Here is a 15,013-nt window from a genome sequence, read left to right as displayed (position 1 = left end):
GTAGTCTAGGGTCTGGAATTGTGGTTTTCAATATGCCAGTCATCAGAATTATCTGGTGAGCTTTTAAGCAAGATGGATGCACCAGGCCCCCTCACACCCATTAGGTTTGACTCTCTGGGCATTACACTTTTCTTTTAAATTCCAGATGATTCTGATGCAACATGAAGCTGCAGAGCCACTGACTATAGAAGAAAATTATATACTAGAGCCTAAATGAATCTATTTAGGTAGGATTTAGGCAAGATGAATCCATTAAGAAGCTATATATACTGCCTATTATTGGCACTAACTAAATAACTAGTTCCCTGGCTTCCCAGGTGGCACAGTAGCAAAGAATCTGCCTGCTAACATGGGAGATGGGGGTTTGATCCTTGCATGGCAAAGATCCCCTGGAGGAGGAAATGGCAGCCCTTTCCAGTATTCCTGCCTGGAGAATCCTATGGATAGAGGAAACTGGTGGCCACAGTCCATGGGGTCACAGGGAGTCGGATACGACTGAGCAACTGAGCATGCAACTAGTTCCCTGCCCTTGGTGTCTCATCCTCAAAAACTATCAACATTTTATTTCTATGCCAAATGAGTGGGAAAAAAATAGTAAGAACCTAATAGACACTGAAACTATCCTCTGGATGAAAAAAGAGCAAGATGTTTGGATTGAAAGAAAATATCCAACACAAACCCTGTTTTGTTTAAATAATTAGCCCTTTCAGATTGGCTTCTTATTAAAAAAAGAATTCCAGGCGGTAAGCAAATGACAGGAACTCTGGTTTACAGTGATATGGGGTAAAATAAAAAAAAGACCACCTTTAGAAGAGCTGAGCCCTTTCCACACTGGTACGTGGTAATATCATGAAGGCTTTTGTTTCGCAGCAAAATAGCTTCCAAATAACTCACCTCATGGTAGCAGGAGGCATTTACCACTGTCACAATATAGATATTTGGAGCTCAGATTTTTACAGAATTACACAGATTTATGGGCTTCCCTGGCAGCTCAGCTGGTTAGGAATCCACCTGCAATGCAGGAGACCCTGGTTTGATTCCTGAGTCAGGAAGATTTCCTGGAGAAGGGATAGGCTACCTACTCCAGTATTCTTGGGCTTCCCTGGTGGCTCAGATGGTAGAGAATCTGTCCGCAATGAGGGAGACCTGGGTTTGATCCCTGTGTTGGGAAGATCCCCTAGAGGAGGGCATGGCAACCCACTCCAGTATTCTTGCCTGGAGAATCCTATGGACAGAGGAGCCTGGTGGGCTATAATCCATGGGGTCACAAAGAGTCAGACATGACTGAGCAACTAAGCACAGCACATACAGATTTATACACATACACACATGATATCTTAGATATATGCATGAGCATGCTCACACACGTGTGCACACATGCACTCACATGGTTTAGCTGATTCTGCAAGTTCTGCTCTTGTTTGTAATATACAGAAGCAGTTAACTGATAACTACAGTGACTATTGCAATTATTAGGGCAATGAAATAGGTTTCCTGCAAGTCATAAAGACTCTTTAGTTTTCAAAAACAAGGCCAGCATTTTGTTTTTTGGCAAAATTAGTTCCTTACTTATAGAGGACAAACTGTAATTACACGATAAACCTGCATTTTGTCACTCTGAAAGCTGCTGGCATACCACGTGTTTAAGAACGTGACACTATGATTACCCTCAGAGTACCTGAATTCTAATCAAGAATTTTCAGTGCTGTAGTTTCAGCATGAAAAAGAAAACAGAAAGAACAGTTGAAGCAAAAGCCTAATCCTGAGAACTAAACAGAGCTAGAAAGAGCCCATAAGCCATTCTAGAGAAAGGAAGATGATCTTTAATTATCCTAGAACAGTTTGAACTGAGCCCAAAGTCCAAGAGACTAAAGCCACTGAAATAAGATCAGATTGATTAAAAAACTATCCACGTTGCAGGAAGAGTACTGATATGAAAAATGCCTTTCTACTGACACATGGAAGATAATTCAGGCAGGACTTATTTTGTTTTGTTTTACCATAACAAAGTAATAAATAAAATGGAAACCTTAATCATGATACCAACTGCTGTTATGGAATTTTTTTAATTGAATACAATGGCAGAGTTTTGTGTTGCCTTTTAAAACCACTACCTATTTTGTTTCAGTAACAAAAACAAACTTGTTTCCAGGGACTGTGGTTACTTTCCCTTTGCTTCTGTGAGTCGGGACAAGAGGGGATTCAATTGGCATGTGTTTATTGAATGGGCAGAGGAGAAACCATCCAGCTGGGAATTACCTGGTGAAAGGTGGGTGGGAGGGCTTCCCAGGTGGTGTTAGTAGTGAAGAACCTGCCTGCCGATGCACAGAGTTGAACACGATTGAAGCCACATGGCACACACACGTGGGGTAGGAATGAGCAGAGCACCACAGAAGGCAGGATATTGAATGACTACTGGTGAGACATGGGTTAGAATTCTGGAGAAGACATAAAATCTCCAGAAATGCCTCAATTTTCTTATCTGTTAAATGGGGATACTAATACTATCTACTATTAGAAGGATCAAATAAGTTAACACATGTAAAGGGCTTAGCACAGCTTTCAATAAATGTTAGCCCCTATTAGTCATCTTTGACTCATCCTACCTACTGCATCCAGTTCATTACCAAGACTTAAAGGTTTTATCTTCACAATACCTCTTGCATTGCCTCCACCTTTTTTATTTCCACTGTTGCTTTCCTGTTCAGGCAGGACCTCATTATTTCTGATCTGAAATCCTGCAGTAAAACTCCACATTGACCTCCTCACCCTCAACTTTCTCTCTGGTCCCTTGTGTACACTGAGACCAAAGTAACCGTCAGAACCATGGATCACGGGCCTCTACTGTGCAAACAGCCGGGTGTGCCCTGTCCCACAGAATGAAGCTCCAGGAGCTAAGGCTGTGCAGCCTGTGGCCCCCAGCAGGTCTCCCCACTATACGGCAAGCTTACGAATGAGGCGCTCATCTGAGCAAAACACTGGGTGTGCCCTGTACCGCCTCCTGTGTTCAGCCTGGGCTGCATCTCAGCTCCCTTCCTCTTCTCTCTCCCCTACTCCCTCCCACCCCATCTGAATGTCTCTGCTTGTTAACATCATACCCAATCTTCATGTGTGAGCTTATATGCCACCTCATCGATGAACCAGCCTCCCTCCATCTCAGCAAACAGATTTAATAGCTCATCCTTGAATCCTTGTAGCACTTTCTGAATATTTCTCTAAAGTAATCCCCCTTCCCTCCTGGGGCACAGTCATGTGTAATCCTCCTTTTGTCATTGTGAGCTTGTTCAGGGCCTGGCCCATGTCTTACTTTGTCTCCACTGCAGTACCTAACCTCTTTGGTAGCACCTAGCCTGTATTGTGGAGAAGGCAATGGCACTCCACTCCAGTACTCTTGCCTGGAAAATCCCATGGACGGAGGGGCCTGGTAGGCTGTAGTCCATGGGATCACGAAGAGTCGGACACTTACTGAGCGACTTCACTTTCACTTTCATGCATTGGATAAGGAAATGGCAACCCACTCCAGTGTTCTTGCCTGGAGAATCCCAGGGACGGCGGAGCCTGGTGGGCTGCCATCTGTGGGGTCGCACAGAGTCAGATACGACTGAAGCGACTTAGCAGCAGCAGCAGTAGCAGCCTGTATTGAGAGCTCACTAAATGTTTATGAAATAAAAGATGTGCATTGCAATTGAAAGTTGTTGATTTTGCAATGACCAATATAAATATACACACACAAAGAGATGATTGGAATAACTAACCATGAGAAGCTGAGACTAAAAATTTGAAAATATATTTCCATCACTGAACAGAGGTCACTTGGCAAATATATAATTATTGTGGAGGTGGCACCATCCAGCCTCTTGAAGCACATAGAAGATATTCCTTAAGGAATTCTTGCCCTTTGTCCTAATGTTTAATGAGGTGTTTCAGGTGTCTGGGTTCCTAGGAGAGAATAGACTTTTCAGTGGTAAACACCTAGATCTTCATGACATACATTTTCCATAGAAAATTAATAGGTCAGTGCTTCTGTTTACAAATTAATGCAGTGTGGAATCTTAATTCAAGGCCTGATCATTGCTGAAGTGGCAAAGGGCTCTAGATGTCCAAGCAGCTAAGGTCTGGTCCTGTCTTTGGATGCCCCACTCAAGGCCTTAGAAGAAAGAACTAAAGCAAACCAAGAAACATCCTGTGAGAGCCCACCTCTTACAAGTTCAAATGCTCCTTTGGATCTCAGAGTACTTCTGGGCCTTCTGATTCACGCCAAGCCTTTATAAGCCATCTCTCCTGCCCTCTCCACACTCCGCTCAGGGCCATGTCTAAAGGTCAAAGATGACAAGAGTTGGAAACTCGGGATGGTAACTTATAGTGATCTGCTGGCCAAGGAGGGAGAACCAGTGGGCAAGTTCTGTCCTCGAAGGCCCTCTGTTTTTCCTTTAGAGCCCTCCCAATCCTCCTTGATCTCATGGAACCATCCCCAGCTCGTTCCCAAGCTTGGTTTGTCTCTGGGTGGGAGTCTCTGAATGTCAGCCTGTGTGTGTGTGTGTGAGCATCTGTCTCTGCTAATCTGTGATGCTATTAAAGTCATCAGGATTGTATAGATCAATATGCAAATTTATGCAACAACTAATGCGTAACTTAGCATTTTACTTTTGAGCCAAAAGACAACACATGATTACTTACAGTTGAATATATGTCCCCCAGAAACTTTCAGTTGCTGAAAAAAAACCTCTCTGCAGCTCATCTGGTGTAGCCCTTGTCTCTCTTGTTGTTTTGCCACCAAGAGAAGGCAGAAGGAATGTTACCGAAAGGGCTGAACATCTTGGAGTGGGCCCTAAAAAAATAAAGCATAAAAGAGAGGTGTACAAACTGCTAGCATATGGAAGCCAAGAAGGGAAACTTTAAGCTGAAGACACTGAGCATAATCATTTTTAAATGGCACTGTGTGAGTGGGAAATGTTTTTCTAACCAGTCCTTAGAGAGTTGAGTTCTACACTAAAGAAGGAAGAATCAATAAGCTTAAATGACCTGAAAAGAAAGCAAATGCATGACAACATTCATCCACAGCATAGAATTAATGAACAAAGCAGCCCAAGTTTGCTACATGGACCTAAGGATTTATATGATTAGAGTTTTCATCAAAGTAAATTCCTTCTATTTCCTATTTGTCTTATTACACAATAAATCAAGAAATTTAAAGGAGCTAGATAGTTTGAGAACCTCATCATTCAAAACAGTATCAAAAAGATTTTATTCCCAATATTCTGCTCTTACCCTTTAAGGACAGTCAAGGTCATTTCTCACTGCTAGGGCAGCCACATTCTGCAAGGACAGATGCTTAGACTAATGATTCAGGGACTGTGTTTTGTCAATTAGCCTCAAATTCACGATGTTTAAAACAATTCCCCAAGGAAGCCTGACTATCCAAGCACCATGCCCCAAACTTCTAAGAGAAGAAACGAAGTGAAGTCACTCAGTCATATCCAGCTCTTTGCGACCCCATAGACTGTAGCCCACCATACTCCTCTGTTGATGGAATTTTCCAAGCAAGAGTACTGGAGTGGGTTGCCATTTCCTTCTCCAGGGGATCTTCCCGACCCAGGGATTAAACCCAGGTCTCCTGCATTGCAGGCGGATTCTTTACCAGCTGAGCCACAAGGGAAGCCCAAGAATACTGGAGTGGGTAGCCTATCCCTTCTCCAGCAGATCTTCCCAACTCAGGAATCGAACTAGGGAAGTCCCTCATAGCTAATGGGCACCTAAGAGCTGCCCATTGGCGCAGGCGGAGGCTGCGTGATCAGGAGCAGGCAGTAAATGAGATGAGACGTGAAAGGCAGCTTAGCCTCTGATCTGAGTTTATCTAGAGATGTTTCCCCATGCTGTAGGGTCTGTGACACATCCAGCTTCTATTCTTCTCTGTCTCCTTTTCTCTCCTTAGGTTGACTTGGTTCTAGAATCTCATTTGTCAGGGCTTTTTACACTTCTACAACATGTCAGTATCCCTCTGGGTCATATGTAACAAAAGCCAACTATATTGGCTTAACCAAATCAGCTTTATAAGCTGAACTGAAAGTCTAAGTATCAGCAGACTAGGGCAGAAACTTAAAGTCATCAAGGGCCCAGGCTCCTTCTGGTTTTTTGCTCCTCTGTCCTTACTGTGGGTTCTCATCCCAAGGGTTGCAGGATGCATACCCCACATACAGAAATGTATCTACATCCCAAGCTGGAAGAAAATGGAAGGGAAGAAGGGAAAGGGCATAGCCCAGCTGAAACTACCTTTCTTATCAGATTAAACAAAAACTTCCCTCGAGGTCCTTCCCTGTAGACTTTGATTACACCACCAAGCCTGGGTCACATGGTCACTCTTAGCTGAAGAGACCCCTAAAGAGGTGACGATTTTTAATGAGGCACATTATCCTTCTAAATAAATTTACATTTCTCTTTGTAGAAAAGAAGGAATGAATTTGGGCAAGCAAGTAATTAATCAAGAATATACAAGGTGTTGCACCAAACAGAGGTTAAGACCATCACATTACTTACTGTATAAACACAATGGGAAGCTCGGTAAGGGTCAGGGATATCCTAAGACCTGACACTATTTACAGTAGGAGTCTGCAAGATCAAAACTATTTTCCACATGAAAAGATGTTTGACACCATTGTCACTCAGTTCAGTTCAGTCGCTCAGTCGTGTCCGACTCTTTGCGACCCCATGAATCGCAGCACGCCAGGCCTCGCTGTCCATCACCAACTCCCAGAGTTCACTCAGACTCACGTCCATTGAGTCAGTGATGCCATCCAGCCATCTCATCCTCTGTCATCCCCTTCTCCTCCTGCCCCCAATCCCTCTCAGCATCAGAGTCTTTTCCAGTGAGTCAACTCTTCACATGAAGTGGCCAAATACTGGAGTTTCAGCTTTAGCATCATTCCTTCCAAAGAAATCCCAGGGCTGATCTCCTTCAGAATGGACTGGTTGGATCTCCTTGCAGTCCAAGGGACTCTCAAGAGTCTTCTCCAACACCACAGTTCAAAAACATCAATTCTTTGGCGCTCAGCCTTCTTCACAGTCCAACTCTCACATCCATACATGACCACTGGAAAAACCATAGCCTTGACTAGACGGAACTTTGTTGGCAAAGTAATGTCTCTGCTTTTCAATATGCTATCTAGGTTGGTCATAACTTTTCTTCCAAGATTAAGCGTCTTTTAATTTCATGGCTGCAGTCACCATCTGCAGTGATTTTGGAGCCCAAAAAAATAAAGTCTGACACTGTTTCCACTGTTACCCCATCCATTTCCCATGAAGTGATGGGACCAGATGCCATGATCTTCGTTTTCTGAATGTTGAGTTTTAAGCCAACTTTTTCACTCTCCTCTTTCACCTTCATCAAGAGGCTTTTTAGTTCCTCTTCAGTTTCAGGCATAAGGGTGGTGTCATCTGCATATCTGAGGTTATTGATATTTCTCCTGGAAATCTTGATTCCAGCTTGTGCTTCTTCCAGCCCAGCATTTCTCATGATGTACTCTGCATATAAGTCAAACAAGCAGGGTGACAGTATACAGCCTTGACATACTCCATTTTCTATTTGGAACCAGTCTGTTGTTCCATGTCCAGTTCTAACTGTTGCTTCCTGACCTGCATACAAATTTCTCAAGAGGCAGGTCACCACTGTCACTAGGGAAATGCAAATCAAAACCACAATAAGGGACTTCCCTGGTGGGCCAGTGGTTAAATCTGTGCTTCCACTGCAGTGGGAATTGATCCCTGGTCAGAGACCCCACATGTGGCACAGCCAAGAAATTTTTTGTAAAGAAAAGAAAAAATGTAAAAGTTTGGGACTTCCCTGGTGAGCCAGGGGCTGCAGTTCCCATGGGGGCTGGGGGCTGGGTTTGATCCTTGGTCATGAAACAAGTCCTTGACACTACCCCCCACCCCAGCAACACGTCCTCTGCCTGCCTTTGCCTGTGGAAAACTTGAGTCAAAGAAGAAGTTTAATCAGAGAGATGAGAACATACAAAAGCAAAGGAAAACAGACAAAGACCAAATGATAATAATGTAGTCATTAAGCATAGTTCTTTAGTTCTCTCTCAAGAACTATAGATAATAATCTGAGGCATATACTGTGAGCGGTCTTATAGATACTAAAGATTCCCTGATGGCTCAGACGGTAAAGAATCTGTGAATCTGCCTGCAATGTGGGAGACCTAGGATCAATCCCTGGATCAGGAAAAATCCCCTGGAGAAGGGAATGGCTACCACACCAGTATTCTTGCCTGGAGAATCCCATGGATATAGGAGCCTAGCAGGCTACAGTCCGTGGGGTTGCAAAGAGTCAGACACGACTGAGCAACTAATAAACACATTCACTTTCTTCGGGTGGGAGTCGTTAACTACATGATGACCAGACTGTACCATGACATAAGCTGCTATAATTCTGAGAACTGGCCTCAAAGAAATGGGGACAAATGGACCCTGAAACTGAAGATTAACTGTACCTGAAACAACCAAGATGACTCTGGTCAACCACCATTGACCAATTTGAAGATGACTGTCAGAGTTGACTATACTGTTTCTGCAGGTAGCCCTGTCCTTCTGTCTATAAAAACTCTTGCCCCACTGGTTGTCAGGGGCGGGGTGGTGGTGGGGGGAAGTCAGCCTTTGGACAGATGTCTGCACCCTCCCCCAACAGTTGCGGGTTTCTGAAATAAAGCAAACTTTCCTTTCCACAAAACTGGCTTATTTATTGGCTTGTGAGCGGAAACCAGCCAGACCCCACACTCCTTTAGGTAACAGTCAGGGAACTAGATCCTGCAAGCCCCAGCAAAAGATGCTGGGTGCCGCAATGAAGGCTTTTAAGGCTCCTCTATAATTTTTAACGTCCTGAGACCAAAAAGTTTAAGCATCACATCTGTAGATTGTGCCTTGGGCAAAGTACCATTTAATGAAGATTGAGTTGAAATGAAGGTCTGAGAGAGGAGGTCTAATTTCAAGCAGACCCTGAAACCTGAGAAGGACTCCGTAGGGAAGCATATGGTAGGGGGAGGGGCAGATATTTCAACCTGGGACAACCATCTGAATCTGTATGCTCAATTTTTTGTCCCACCAAATACACCAGACAAATAATATTTATAAATGTGAGGCACTCCACTTTTTTCCTTCAGAAAACTGAGAGCAACATCGTCATAAGTTCAGTTCAGTTCAGTCGCTCAGTCGTGTCCGACTCTTTGCAACCCCATGAATCGCAGCATGCCAGGCCTCCCTGTCAAATTCTCTTTAGTTTTTTTTTTTTTAATAAGTCACTGACAAATATCAGTAATTGAAATCTTACCAATGACTCTCTGTTGATTACAGTAAAAAAAATTTTAAAAGCCTCCTTTCAGTTGCTCTGGTCTCTTTAAATACCACGTGGGCTGCTTGGGGCACCTGCTTTACCTTCAAAGTCTCGCCTTTATAAACAGCACTTCTGTGAGACTCAGTTTCCTCACCTGTCAAATGATAGCAGTGAACCAAGCTCTGATGTTCTGCGGGTTCTAAATTTAAAACTGGAATTGTCATGGCAAAGCCCATTAACAATTCCTAGGAAATTAAAATAGAACCTGGGTAAGAGTCTAATTTTTTTTTTTTTTTTCTTCTCATTTCCCTTGTGCTTAGTGAGTTTCACTGGCTCACAGGGTACCATGGGCAGAGGTCCCACATCCGGCACTTGGGACCTGAATTCCTCGTGCCGACTGTCAGCAACGGAAACCTCACCTCAAGAGCCGCGCACGACACTGGGACTCAAGATGGTGGCAGCGGGCCGTGTGCAGACACGCTGCACACACCTCAGTACAAGATGGTGGCAGCGGGCCGTGTGCAGAGACGCCCTGCACCCTGACCTGGACCTAGGGCAGGAGCAGCACAGCTGCAGCCCCCTCCCCACTAAAGAGATCCCAACAAAACAGCCCCGCCCACCGCCTACGGGAAGAGCATTTGCTCTGAGCTCGCACGTCTCCGATCTTTGATGAAAGAATAAAGATCAAAGACCTTTGCTTCTGAACTAAACCCGGTCTCATTCTGTTGGCACAAATGACACTGGGCAGGAGGACCCTAGCTGGGACCCGACTAGAAAGGGTCAGTAACAGAATGAATGTCACCCGCCCTGAAATGGGCCCAGAGGGGTTAAAAAAGCAGTGCCTGCCCCTTGGCTGCTAGGGTGTGTACACCTGTTAGACTCCTGCTAGCTTCAGGAGCATATAGCGTCTGCAGCCACACCGGGCCTCACATTTGGCTCAATGCTCCACTGCTGCAGTCTTAAAATCCTAACAGTTTTTGAACAAAGGACCCTGAATTTTCCTTTTGCATTGAGCCCCACAAATTACACAGCTGGTCCTGCTATAGGTTGTTATAGAAGAGTGATAAAGGACCCAGATGCAGAGTAAACACGTCTGGCCCCAATCCCTGGTCTATTGTTGACTAGCTGAGTAATTTTTCATACATGATTCTATATCTAAACTTCAGTTTTACCACGGGTAAAGTGATACCAAGGCCTTCCCAGGTGACTCAGCGGTTAAAAAAAAAAAAATCCACCTGCCAATGCAGGAGATGCAGATTCCATTCTTCTGTCAGGAAGATCATCTGGAGGAGGAAATGGCAAACTGCTCTAGTATTCTTAACTGGAAAGTTCCATGGACAGAGGAGCCTGGCAGGCCACAGTCCATGGGGTTGCAAAAGAGTTGGACATGACTGAATGACTAAACAGCAAAAAGTGATACCAACATCACAGAGTAGTTGGAAGAATCCAATAAGGTAATGCATTAAAAAAGACTTAGTGCAACACTCAAAATACCAGGAAATACACACAAATATTAGCAATTGTGATTTGCTATGTTTCATTTGTTAAATTCATTCAACAAAATATTTATTGAGGACCTACTATGTCCCAGACTATCCTGGGCACTTGAGCTATGCCTGAAAATAAAATAGAAAAAGAGTCTCATCTTCCTAGAGCTTATGTTTTTCAGGGTAAGGGAGGAGTTTCACAATGAGTATAACCGATGCTATAGTAAGTTACAGGCTTCCAGTGGTTCAGTGGTAAAGAACCCGCCTGTCAATGCAGGAGACACCGGAGACATAGGTTCAATCCCTGGGTGGGGAAGATCCCCTGGAGAAGGGAATAGCTACCAACTCCAGTTATTCCCTCCCTAGTGGCTCAGATGTAAAGCATCTGCCTGCAATGCAGGAGACCTGGGTTCAATCCCTGAGTCAGAAAGATCCCCTGGAAAAGGAAATGGCAACCCACTCCAGTACTCTTGCCTGGAAAATTCCATGAACGGAGGACCCTGGTAGGCTACAGTCCATGGGGTCGCAAAGAGTCAGACATGACTGAGCGACTTCACTTCACCAACTTCAGTATTTTGCTAGGAAAAATCCCATGGACAGAGGCATCTAGGGGGCTACAGTCCATGGGGTCTCAAAGAGTTGGACATAACTGAGTGAGCCCATGCGCACACATAGTAGGTCAGAAGGAGGGAAGAGCTATGGATATAAGAAAAAACACAGCAGGATAAACAGGCCAGGGAAGTTAGGGAGGGTTGTAGCATTAAGTGGGAAGTTCCAGTGAAAAGACAAGGTTTGAACAGACTTGAAGGAGCTAAAAGAGTGCACTAAGTGGATATCTAGGGGAAAATATTCTAGGTGGTGTTTCCCAATTAATGAGGGGAAGGGGCGTGCTTAAAGGCAGTTGTTCAGTTGCTCAGTCGTGTCCAGCTCGTTCTGACCCCATGGACTGTAGCCCGCCAGGCTTCCCTGTCCTTCACCATGTCCTGAAGCTTGCTCAAACTCATGTCCATCAAGTCAGTGATGCCATCCAACCATCTCATCCTCTGTCATCCCCTTCTCCTCCTGCCTTCAATCTTTCATCAAGGTCTTTTCCAATGAATTGGCTCTTCCCGCCAGGTGGCCAAAGTATTAGCCTTAAAGGCAGAGCCTGTGCTAAAGTTAGGTCCATCCCAGCAAAAGACAAGAGAAGTCTAGAACTATCTACCAGCAGTACTCCTCCACAGCAGTGAGGAAATACTGTATAATCTGTAATTGCTAAAACGTTTTTACATGGTTGGGGGTTGCAACTCCCAAGTATTTGCATGAATTTATCTGATAACACCCAGTTAGTGAAATCTCTCATTTTCTTAAAGTTTCACTTTGAGGCGTAAAGACAGAGACAGAAAAATTCTTACAGATATTATTCAGATAACCAAGAGAACAGTTTCTTGTGAATCAAACAGTCCAATTAATTGAGCCAGGATGGATTGTAGAAGAGCAGCCAAGGAGAGAGGACCAAGATAAGAACCTGGACTGAGGTGTTCTTCTCAGCCACACCTGGGAAAAGCTTTCACCTTGTTGAGGGTGGTTTATAATGATCAGGGCCGCACTGTGTCTATCCTATGTGGATATGGTGGGTTTTGCATTGTAAACAATTCAGGAATTTCTGTGACTTTATTTAGGGAATCTGCTCCGATCAAGGTATAGTTAAAATCTGAACCAGATGACCCAAACTGGCAATTACCACCCCAATTCTGGTATCTAGGCTGGATGTTCTATAAAGCAGCATTTATAGAATGTATCCAAAACAAGCTACAATTCCTATTCCAGAAGGCCAAGTGGCAAGAAAGAAAAGTGGGGAGGAGGGAGGGAGAAAGGAAGGGGAGAGAAAAAAAGAAAGAAAAGAGACACATACAGTGATGAAATACTATTTACACCACTTGACACTTTTGTGTGGCCTCAGGGAAACGTCTAACTTTAAGATAAAAGAGATGCCCGTGGGCAAATTGTCAATCATGAATTGTTTAAAATATAACTTCAAATCCCCAATATAATGAAGTCGATTTTGAATCTTTTGCTGAACAAAAGTAAAAGAAACCATGAAGTGAATGTTATTTAACATTCTAAAGGCAATATCCTTGTAACTGGGATAATTAGATGTTCACAACAGAAATTTCAACCCAGCATGCTGATTCAGTCTCCACAGTAAAATCTCAGTAATTTAAATCCTGCTAAGACACACAAGAACTGAACTGAACTTTACCTTGGTACCGTCTATGAGGAAACAGATTGCTTAGCCAAATTAAATATGAATAAGGGTTTAGATGGGCTACTTAATTTATCAAGACAGCCAAACACTCCTTAGCAGCACTATTTGCCTTCAATGTACTAATTACAGTAAAAATTGAAAATGGTGTTAGTGTATATTACTGGCTTAAACTTCACCTATTTTTTTTTTTTAATTTTTATTTTATATTAGAGTATAGGTCTTCCCTGGTGGCTCAGAGGGTAAAGAATCTGCCTGCAGTGCAGGAGACCCAGGTTCGATCCTTGGGCTGGGAAAGTCTCCTGGAGAAGGCAATGGCAACCCACTCCAGTATTCTTGCCTGGAGAATTCCATGGACAGAGGAGCCTGGTGGGCTGTAGTCCGTGGAATCTCAAAGAGTCCGACATGACTGAGCAACTAACACAAAGGTTCATAGTTGATTCACAATGTTGTGTTAGTTTCAGATGTACATTTACATGTATCCTTTTCCCATACGGATTATTACAGACTATTGAGTAGAGTTCCCTGTGCTGTATAGCAAGTCCTTGTTAATTATCTGTTTTGTTTATAGTGGTGTGTATGTTAATCCCAACCTCCTAATTTACCCCTCCCCCTAACCTTTCCCCTTTGGCAACCTTAAATGTGTTTTCTAAGTCTGTGAGTCTATTTCTGTTTTGTAAATACTTTAATTTGTGTCATTTTTTCGATTCCACATATAAGTGATAGCATATGATATTTGTTTTTCTCTGACTTCACGTAGGATGATAATCTGCAGGTCCACACATGTTGTTGCAAACAACACTATTTTGGTTTTTTATGGCTGAGTAATATTCCATTGTGTGTATGTACCACATCCTGTACGTACCTTTGTATGTGTGTGCCATCCCTTTGTTGGTGGACATTCAGGTTGCTTTCATGTCTTGTAAATAGTGCTACAATGAACACTGGGGTGCATGTATCTTTTTGAACTATGTTTTTTTCCAGATATATACCCAGGAGTGGGATTGCTGGTTCACATGGTAGCTCTATTTTTAGATTTTAAGGAAACCTCCATACTGTGCTCCATAGTAGCTGCACGGGTTTACATTCCCACCAACAGCGTGGGAAGCTTCCCTTTTCTCCACACCCTCTCCAGTATTTACTATTTATAGACTTTTTGATGATAATCATTCTTACCGGTGTGAGGTGATACCTCGTTGTAGTTTTGATTTGCAGTTCTATAACAGTTAACAGTGTTGAGCATTCTCCATGAACTTTTTGGTTATCTGTTTGCCTTCTTTGGAGAAACATCTGTTTAGATCATCTGCCCATTTTTTTGATTGGGTTGTTTGTTTTCTTTGATATTGAACTGCATGAGTTGTTTGTATAATTTGAAGATTAATCCCTTGTTAGTTGTATCGTTTGTGAATATTTTCTCCCATTCTGTGAGTTCTTTTCATTTTGTTTATGGCTTCCTTTTTTGTGCAAAAGCTCTAAGTTTAATTAGGCCCCATTTGTTTATTTTTATTTTCATTACTTTAGGAGGTGGATCCAAAAAGATATTACTGCAGTTTATGTCAAAGAGTGTTCTGCCTATGTTTTCCTCTAAGAGTTTTGTAGTATCCGGACTTACATTTAGGTTTTTAATCCATTTAGAAACGTCACTTATTTCAAAACACAGTGTTGAGTAATTCAGATCATATTTTATTTTAAAATAATGAACTGTATATTGTGTCAGGCAGATTCTAGTTCTGGCTGAGGCTCCCACAAAACAGAATCTTATTGTTAGTAAGGGTTGTCTTCAGGTTAATACAAATCACAGTTCTGTCCAGAAATTTCTCCTCGAGCTAACTTGCCATAGGAAAGAAATCTCTGTTCTGCAACACATCTTTGAAAGCAGCTTCTAAAGAGCTGACATGTGGCAACTGTCAAGCTCCCACCCGAATTCTGGCTCCCTGGACATCTAAAACTATTTTT

At 43.1% G+C, this 15,013-nt stretch overlaps 1 long non-coding RNA gene across 2 annotated transcripts in view; it reads right to left on the bottom strand.

Moving 5' to 3' along the window:
- The window catches only part of LOC132343647 (uncharacterized), a 241,506-nt gene extending 231,555 nt beyond the window's left edge, over positions 1 to 9,951 (bottom strand). The window contains exons 1-4 of one of the 2 annotated variants that reach the window (XR_009492580.1): positions 9,745 to 9,949; positions 4,678 to 4,828; positions 4,198 to 4,313; positions 3,456 to 3,939 (exon numbers count right to left, since the gene is read on the bottom strand). This is a non-coding gene — a long non-coding RNA (uncharacterized lncRNA). Of the gene's footprint in view, positions 1 to 3,455; positions 3,940 to 4,197; positions 4,314 to 4,677; positions 4,829 to 9,744 lie in introns of those variants that run through there. The other variant, XR_009492579.1, reaches the window with a different exon arrangement.
- Between the last annotated feature and the right edge of the window lie 5,062 nt (positions 9,952 to 15,013).

The sequence above is a fragment of the Bos taurus genome, chromosome 23 (assembly GCF_002263795.3).
Source record: "Bos taurus isolate L1 Dominette 01449 registration number 42190680 breed Hereford chromosome 23, ARS-UCD2.0, whole genome shotgun sequence".
NCBI classification, from domain to species: domain Eukaryota; kingdom Metazoa; phylum Chordata; class Mammalia; order Artiodactyla; family Bovidae; genus Bos; species Bos taurus.
Note: the sequence above shows the minus strand (reverse complement) of the source record. Positions and strands in the feature narration are given on the sequence as shown.